Below are 8198 nucleotides of genomic sequence, written 5' to 3'. Positions count from 1 at the left end.
ATATCCGGTTGGTCTAGACGAGGTTGGCGAGCCGAAAAAGTAACAACCAATCAAAGGACGGCAATCGCTCAAGAGCTACCCAATCAGCAGAAGGAGGGGCGGGCCCCCGAGGAAAACTCGTGACTTGAGTTGCTCCGGGGAGGGGCGTGGGGCGTGAGAGCTATCAGCCCCGTGGGCTCGAGAAAGGCGGAAGTAGCGCTTGACTTAAAGCAGCCATTGAGGCTTCACCGGCCTGGTGCCGACACCTCGGAGGGGACGCTAGTGCTGAACCCGGCGTGAGGTGAAGTCAGGACGGCGATGATACCAAACAGAACCTTCTGGAGCTGTTACATTCTGTAGCGATCACCCGGTTCATAGGAAACAGGCCTCTGTGTGGGAAGGGAGGCAGTGGTCCTGGCTCCTCCGTAATGGCACTAGCCACAACGCTTATATGTACACACCTTTCCCAGCGACGGACTTGTTTTTGAAGTTCCGTCCGTGTTTTAAACCAGGGACGTGTTTATAACCTGGTTAATCTTGTCTACACCATTGGAACGATATAGAGGGGTTCCAGTTTGTCATGCCCATGCAGAGGAGGGAAGCTCATGCAGCAGCCTGCACTCCTCTACCACCACCCCAGAGGGGAAGAATCGAACACCAACAGAGGCCAAAGATGTCTCCGGAACTGGTCAGCAAGGGACAAGAAGCTGGTTTTTAAAAATATACATGCGTTTTTTTGTTTTTATTTAAAGGTAACAAAGCTATTATACGCCGAGAAGCTAAATTACAGAGACTAGTCACGTGCCTCGCCTTAGGAAACCTGTGAGAGGTGAGATGGAGGGGAGGAGAGGCAGGGGGTGGTGCTGTGCTCTGGGAAGCGATTTGGCGCAATAATGGAAGAATCAGGTGAAGTACATGCATTCACTAGTATGTAGTTGAAGAAAGTGTGGTGTAGTCAAATCATGGAGGGCTTGAGTGCCCAGGTGAGGATTATTCCTGAATTGCAGAGGCTTCTGGGAGCCTTTGCAGGACTTGAAACAGGCAATGACTTGGTGAGAACCTTGTTCTGGAGCAGTGGTTCTCAACCTTGGCTGCACATTAGAATCACCTGGGAATCTTTTTAAAATCCTGATTTCTGGGCCTCATCTCCGGAAATTCTGTTTCTTTGTTATGGGGTGGGGCCACAACATTAGTAACAAAGGAACAGAATTTCCAGAGGGTGAGGCCCAGAAATGAGGATTTTAAAAAGATTCCCAGGTGATTCTAATGTGCAGTCAAGGTTGAGAACCACTGTTCTGGAGGAATCTCCTGGCCGTGAAAGAGGGCTCTGAATGTAGGAAGGGAGGTTAGGAAAGACACAGCTGCCATCATTCCGGAGGGAGATGGGGGAGGGGGGACAAGGATAATATTCTAGGGCAGGGAGCATCGGGCTCAGGTGGAAGGAAAATAATGGAGGTAATGTACACAGTGCTTGGTAAGTGATAGCATTTAGGAGGCAGAGGAGAGTTACAGATAACATTTACAGCTTGGAAACCCCTGGACAGAAATAGCCACAACAGAAAAAGCCAGATGAGTAGATGGAGCAGGAGATGAGAGAAAGGAAGAATTCAGTGTGGACATATTAAACCCAGGGACCTGTGGGATAGTCAGGAGACATTCAACAGGCGATTGGAAATCTAAGTCTGAAGTTGAGGAGAGAGGAGGTTTTAATGCCACCAATGGTGGGCAAAGTTGTTTAGGGCCGACTCTTCTGCTGAAAACAACTAGAAGAGCTGGGGGGGCGGGGGGGGGGGTAGGTTTTTAAAATCTCTCTGAAGGCATCAGAGGATGAACAAAGCAGTGAGGAATTACGGGCCCAAGTTCTAGAAGAGGAGGAAGCCAAGAACAGTGAGCCTACCATTTGGAGCCACTTTTCCTCTCAAGGTGATTGCTATTTCTAAAAGCAGAATCTGAACCCTAGTGGGTTTAACTCAGTGGAGGGAGCCCCCGCCTGGGTATGAAGGGTCCCGGGTTCAATTCTGCCCAAGGGCACATGCCTGGGTTGCAGGCTCCATCCCCAGTGTGGGGTGTGCAGGAGGCAGCCAATCAATATTCTCTCTCATCATTGATGTTTCTATTTTTCTCTCCCTCTCCCTTCCTCTCTAAAATCAATCAATCAATCAATCAATAAAATAAAAAGCAGAATCTGAGAAGCTGAGTAAATAATTCAATAAACAAGGCTGGAGAGAAAAATAGTTAACCTACCAAGGAGGAGCCCTGATAAATATACCAGGCTTTTTGTTGGAACCCTGAAGGCTACTGTACACTAGGAATAAAGGTGAAAACAGACTAAAGCCCAACTTTAAGAGATATAGATCCTTGATTGAATTAAAGTGATTCAGGCTTTCTAGTGCCCTTAGCCCAGCACTGCCTGCCAAAAGCAAAGGTTAAATTCTCTCTGATAGGAAAAAATGTCATGCAAAAAATAACCAAGCATGTAAAGACAAAACATACTCAGAAACATTCTCAGGGATAGACATATAGTAGAAAGCCCAGGGGATTCAGATAATGGAGTTACCAGGCCTAGACCTTAAAATCGCTATGATTAATGAGTTCAATTAAAAGCAAATGAGGATTTCAGCAGCTTGAAAATTTGAGAACTAAAATTTACAGTAGCTAATATTAAGAGTTCAATGGATAAGTTTTAATAATGGATTAGACATAGGTGAAAAGAGAATTAGTGAACCAGGAGGTAGAGCAGAAAAATATCCAGGTTGAAACACAGAATCAAAAGGCTGAAAAAAACACAGAAAAGAACATTAAAAAAAAAACACATATGGGCCCTAACCGGTTTGGCTCAGAGGATAGAGCATCGGCATGCGGACTCAAGGGTTCCAGGTTCAATTCTGGTCAAGGGCATGTACCTTGGTTGCGGGCATATCCCCAGTAGGGAGTGTGCAGGAGGCAGCTGATGGATGTTTCTAACTCTCTATCCCTCTCTCTTCCTCTCTGTAAAAATTCAATAAAGTATATTTAAAAAAACACAACACATATGGGATATGAAGAATACGATTTATAAACATATAATTTTAGCTAGGAGAGGAGAAAGAGAATGAAGCAATGTTAGGAGAGAAAATAGCTAAGAATTTCCCAAAATTGATGAAATAAATCAAGCTTAATATTTAAGAATCACCATAAATTCCAAGCAATATAAAACATACCCTCCCTAGTGAATATTTAAGAAATCTGTGTTTCTTGTGCACTTTTAAGTTGGCATCTAAATTTTTTCATAATAATTAGTTGCCAGGGATATAATTTCTAATATATTGTAAATATTAATCCTTTTAAATAAAATTGTTTCATTGCTCTTTTCAATGTATCCAATGGCTTCAAAAACAGTGATTTGATACTATCCATTTAAAAAATACATGACAGCTGTTCATTAACCTTAAGAAATTTGAGATTCACTTTTGCTCCATGGACATATACTACCATTCCAATACTTGCCCCCTAAGTTCTATCCTATTAGAATTGTGCTTGAAAGACTTATTGATCGTTATAATACAGTAGCATCAACAAAAATCACTGATATAAAATCCATGGGGAGAATGTGTATATTTCTAGGGCTGAAATTCATGAATTTCAAAAGCAATTCTGTTGGGATTTATACTAGTATATAACCTTTTGAAATAACCAAGTACTGTCAATTACAATTTGCAGAATGCTATAATTAAAATGTTTATTTCAGTATGTGGAAAAAAAGACATCAATTTATACTTCTTTGTTACAAAAATATGTAACATAAATATAATTGACTTTTAAAAAATATCCCATGATCATAAGATTCTGAATGTTAAAATTTTGTTTTGGATTGACATCATTGTAATTATTAACAGTATAAGCAACAAAAATACACCCAAACACTTTGTAATTATTAAATATAACAGGTAAAATTTGCCCTAACCGGTTTGGCTCAGTGGATAGAGCGTCAGCCTGCAGACTCAAGGGTCCCAGGTTTGATTCCGGTCAAGGGCATGTACCTTGGTTGCAGGCACATCCCCAGTGGGGAGATGTGCAGGAGGCAGCTGATCAATGTTTCTCTCTCATCGATGTTTCTAACTCTCTATCCCTCTCCCTTCCTCTATGTAAAAAATCAATAAAATATATTAAAGGGGGGGAAAAAGAACATGTATCCACAATTCTAAAAAAAAAAAAAAAAGTAAAATTTTATTAGAAATTCCTGTCTTAATGAGATAGGCTTGTATTATCTGTTGCTGTATAATAAATTATCTTGAACTTCGCATCTTAAAGTAACAGACATTTATTATTTCACACAGTCAGGAATCTGGAAGGGCTTAACTGGATGTTCCTCACTGTGGTTTTGATGTGCATTTCACTGATGACTAATGATATGGAGCATCTTTTTATAGGATTTTTGGTCATGTGTGTCTTGTCTCAGATCCTTATTTTTAATTGTGGGGGGTTTTATTTTGCCTTTTATTGTTGACTTGTAAGAATTCTTTATATATTCTAATACAAGTACCTTGTCAGAAATGTGGTTTTCAAATATTTTCTCAATTTGTGTCATTTCACTTTAATAGTGTCCTTTGAAGAACAAAAGTTTTAAATTTGAATGATGGTTACTTATGTTTTTGGAATAATGTCTAAGGAACTATTGCCTATTTGAAATCATAAAGACTTACACCCGTGTGAGACAGATAAAAGTTTTCTAAAAATTCAAAATCAGAAATAAAAATGGGATCACTGAAAATTTTAAAGACATTATAAAGATCATAAGAGAATATATGTTAATGACTTTGAACATTTTATTTTTTTATTTTTTAAATATATTTTATTGATTTTTTTACAGAGAGGAAGGGAGAGAGATAGAGGGCCAGAAACATCGATGAAAGAGAAACATCGACCAGCTGCCTCCTGCACACCCACCACTGGGGATGTGCCCGCAACCAAGGTACATGCCCTTGACTGGAATTGAACCGGGGACCCTTGAGTCCACAGGCCGACACTCTATCTACCGAGCCAAACCGGTTAGGGCAACTTTGAACATTTTAATGAAACAGAGAAATTCCTAGAAAAATACAACTTAAAAATAACAGGAGACATAGAATTGAAAATTCCTAAGAGTAGTAAAAACAATTTAATAAATTAAAATCTTCCTACAGCCCTTGCTGGTGTGGCTCAGTTGGTTGAAGTGTTGTCCGGTACACCAAAAGGTGGTTTGATTCCTGGTCAGGGCACATACCCACATTGTGGGTTCGATTCCTGGTAGAGATGCGTGCTGGAGGCAACCAATCAATGTTTCTCTTTCACATCAATGTCTTTCTTTCCTCCTCCCTCCCTCCCTTCCCCTCTCTGAAATCAATTAAAAACAAAAACAAAACACCTTCCCCCACACACACAAAACCCTCCATTTGGTTTCATTAATGAAAATTCCAGTCTTTACAGATTCTTCCAGAGAATGTTAAAAAGGATACACTCCTCAACTCATTTTATGGGAAGCATAATCTTGTCATAAAACTTAACAAAAACAATAAGAGAAAGGAAAATTATTGGCAAACTTATTCATGAAAAAGGTGGTAAAACCCTGAGTGGGAGTGGCATGGAGTAAGCACATTCCTCCTGGTCTTCCCAGTGCATGCAGCAGTAAAACCTAGCCAGAATGCGGGAAGCAGAAGCTAGCTGAGAACTTTGAAAAGTACATAGTGGCAGGTGAATTGGGGAAGAACCCCAAAATATGAAGCACTGAACTGGTGATGAGTTCACCATTTTTTTATCCTCCTGCCACTTGGCCTCAGCCGTGGGCAAGGTTATGAAAGCACATGGCAGAGTGGGCTAAGGAAAGCTCTAGCTTTCTGGCTGGAGAACTAAGAAGAGGAGCCCCAGGGAACTGAATAAATAGTATAAGGGAGATCATAGAATAAATAACATAATGTTATTTATAAACTCCTTTCGAACTTTACACCTTCACAACTTTAGGTTGATCTGGTCTTCATCAGCATATAAAAGACTTGGAGAACTGAATTTACTGTCACCCAGGTCCCAGACTTGCCACTGGGTGGCGCACACATGGGACAGGTCAGAACCCCATTGCAAAGTCTTTGAAAAGTGAAATGAAATTCTAACCACAGCTCACAAAAAGTCAGTTGGAACTAATGGCCTGAACCTAACTAGGTCAGTTGCATACTAATACAAAAGTATCAACATTCTTCATAGGATTTAAACAAAGACCCAAAGTCTCATGTCATAATGTTCAAAATGTTTAAGATGCAATGTAGAATTACTTGGCATATGAATAACCATATAAGGAAAATTTCCACTCACAAATAAAAAGACAACACATGTCAATACCAAGATGACTCATACTGTATATTGCAATTATCTGACAAAGACTTTAAAGCAGCCATTATTAAAAATGCTCTAACAAATAATTGCAAACACTCTTGGAACAAATGGAAAACTAGAAAGTTCCAGCAAAGAAATGGGAAATATGTTTTATGGAAATGTTAGAACTAGAAAATAAATAAATAATAACTGGATAGACCCCCCCCAGGAAAATGGAGATGTCAGCTAAGCCTGGAGGGCTGGGGACTGGGGCAGCTGGGAGGAAGAGGAAGGGGGGGGGGGGAGAAGAAAGAAAAGGAGGAGAAAAGAAAAAGTGGGAAAACAAATAATAAAATAGAAGACTTGCCGAAACCGGTTTGGCTCAGTGGATGGAGTGTCAGCCTGCGGACTGAAGGGTCCCGGGTTCGATTCCGGTCAAGGGCATGTGCCTAGGTTGCGGGCACGTCCCCAGTGGGGAGTGTGCAGGGGGCAGCTGATCGATGTTTCTCTCTCATCAGTGTTTCTGTCTCTCTGTCTCTCTCCCTTCCTCTCTGTGAAAAGTCAGTGAAATATATTTAAAAAAATAAAATAAATAAAATAGAAGACTTAAAATCCAAATATATCAATAATTGCATTAAATGTAACTGTATTAAACATACCAATAAAAAAAAATAGAGGTAGTTACAATGAATAACAAAACATGAAACAATTATATTCTGCCTACAAGAAACTCATTTCAAATGTAATGCTATAGATAGGGTAAAAGTAAAAGAATGGAAACATTAATACCAGACAAAGTAGATTCAAAGCAAGGAAAATTATAAGGGATAAAGGCATATATTACACGATAATTAAACAATCAATTCACCAAGAAAACATTACAATCCTAAATATATATATGTAAGTAACAACAATGACCTCAAAATACACGAAGCAAAAAGTGACAGCACTTAAGAGAGAAACACACAAATTCACAATTATAGTTGGGGACTTTACCTCTCCTATGACAAAAATCTATAGAACTAGCCCTGGCCGGGTAGCTCAATGAGTTGGAAGAAAAGGAGGAAGGAAGGACTACATTGGTTAATATATCAAATTATAATTCCCCTCTGCTAAAGATTTATTTTAGCGAGCACCCCAGTGATTCTGCTGCAGGCGGTCATGGTCAATACTATCTGGTACAGCAAGGAAAAGAAATAATACTGAGAAAAGGACAAAAGGGACAGTGTCATCATTAGGCAATCTTGGAGGCATGGTGAGAACAGAAGCCAGCCTGAGTGGGTTAGAGGCTGATCTGGAGCCAGAGAGCATAGACAACCTTTGGGAAGCTCAACTGAGGGAAGAGATGGGCAAATAGTAAAAGGAAGACCTCAGAGCTGAAGTGGCTTTGTTGTCAGGATCAGAGAAACGAGAATATTTATGGGATGGAGAGAAGAAATCAGGAAGGGGATGTAGAGAGGGAATTGAGGAGCCTGAGAAGTTGTTAGGGGACAGAATGAGGAGATAGGAGGGATCAACATCAAATTGTGGAAGGGCACCTCTTCCTCTGAGGCACAGAAAAGAAGCCAAAGCTCTGGAGAGATTTGTGGTGGACGTGGGACTGTTTATGGAGACCAGGTTCAGAACTCTCTGGAGCTCTGGTGGCAGGATGAGAGATAAGTGGCTGAGAAAGAAGAGAGGGAAGCCGTGGGGCCCCAGGACACCAGAGAGGGTTGGAGAATCAGCTGTGGGGAATGGCATCCAGAGTCAGTAAGAGGTGACTCCGTGGTCAGCTAAGCGGAGTGGCTGGGGGCTGGGGCAGCTGGGCTTAGTTGCATGGATCTATAAGACCCCGTTCCTCTAGCTGGGGGGATGCAGTGAGGCGAGCAGAGATGGGGGCTTCCCAGGATTGGAGAACG

Source organism: Myotis nattereri (genome assembly GCF_964212035.1).
Source record: "Myotis nattereri genome assembly, chromosome: 12".
NCBI lineage: Eukaryota > Metazoa > Chordata > Mammalia > Chiroptera > Vespertilionidae > Myotis > Myotis nattereri.
The sequence above is the reverse complement of the archived record's forward strand: the minus strand, read 5'-3'. Positions refer to the sequence as shown.